Raw genomic sequence first — 1,497 nt, 5'->3', positions numbered from 1 at the left:
GGTGAAGACACGGTATACCAAAGCAGACCCAAATCACATGGCCGAGGTCGGACCTGTGGGGCCCGACGGAAAAGAGATTCCCGTTAGCTTAGTTTATGGGCAAGTAGAATTAGCCGCAAAGTATTCCCAACAGGATTGTAAGCTAGACCGCCTGTTGGATGGTATAGAAGAAGAATTTAGTCAGTCTGCATGACTATGTAATTGAAGTGACATGTATAATGCCTTCTAGCCGGATTGTAGATCATTTGTCGCTGCGGACCTTTTCGCTTCAGCCTCCGGGCCCAATAGTCCGGAGTGTATCCGAATACCCGCTCAGTTATATAAGAACAGGGGTATGCGTGGAGACTAGGCCTAGGGGTCATTAGTGCTTTATCAGACAAGTGCCCAACTAGTTATGTTATATTACATGGGTAGTAAGAAACATCTTCCAGGGAGAATAGTTCCATTAAGGGTTCCTTTCCCTGGGCAAGCATGCCCTAAAGTGCATGTCTGGACTGTGATAGGAAACACAGGAAAAACATCTGGGGGTAGATATGAAAAATAAAAAATCATCTTTTGTTCACCGACCGAATATTCCCTTAAGAACGCTAGCTTTCGGCTTCACCCAGTCTGAGGTACACATCCGGCTGACCCGGCAGTAACAATCGCAGAGGTGCTCCCCTTATGCCCTACCTAATTAACGGGAACGTAGGGCATAAATACAAGAGCCAGGCAACCCAGCTTGGCCAAAACTTAAGTCATATCGATGCATATAATGGTTAAAAAAGGTACATGCAGAAGTATAACACATGTGTTGGGCCTGAAGCCCGGATAAATAATTTAAGCTTCTGTGAAAGAAGCCCCCAGGTATGAAGAGTGCAGCTAGAGCATCTGTCATGTGCGAACAAGGCACAAGGTGACCCTTGAAGGCCTAGAGAGATGAGAAAAGAAAGAAAGAAAGGAAAACAAGACAGATAATGCATTTGTGAAAAATGGACAAAGGGAGGGGACTAACATAGAGTCCGGCGCTAGGCGTAGAATCTTCGGAGCCTGGCCGCGTTCCATGGGTTCGGCTCGAGTCGACTAGTCGATGCATCCCGCAGTCGGTACGCTCCACCGGTCAGAACTTGGTCAATAATGAAGGGACCTTCCCATTTGGGCTCGAGCTTGTTCTTTTTCTTATCCGGCAGGCGTAGAACTAGTTCGCCAACATTATAAGTTTTGGCCCGTACTTCTCTGCTTTGGTATCTACGAGCCAGTTGCTGATAAATGTGGAACGGGCTTTGGCTACGTCGTGCTCCTCCTCCAAGGTGTCCAGACTATCCTACCGATCGAGCTCGGCTTCTCTTTCTTTGTACATGCGCACTCTAGGTGAGTCATGAATTATGTCACAGGGCAAGACTGCCTCTGCGCCGTACACCATAAAGAAAGGGGTATATCCAGTACTACGATTCGGCGTGGTCCGCAGCCCCCAGAATACGGAGTCGAGCTCCTCTACCCAGTGTGTGTTAGACTCCA

The sequence above is a fragment of the Triticum urartu genome, chromosome 1 (assembly GCF_003073215.2).
Source record: "Triticum urartu cultivar G1812 chromosome 1, Tu2.1, whole genome shotgun sequence".
Lineage (NCBI taxonomy): Eukaryota > Viridiplantae > Streptophyta > Magnoliopsida > Poales > Poaceae > Triticum > Triticum urartu.
The sequence above is the reverse complement of the archived record's forward strand: the minus strand, read 5'-3'. Positions refer to the sequence as shown.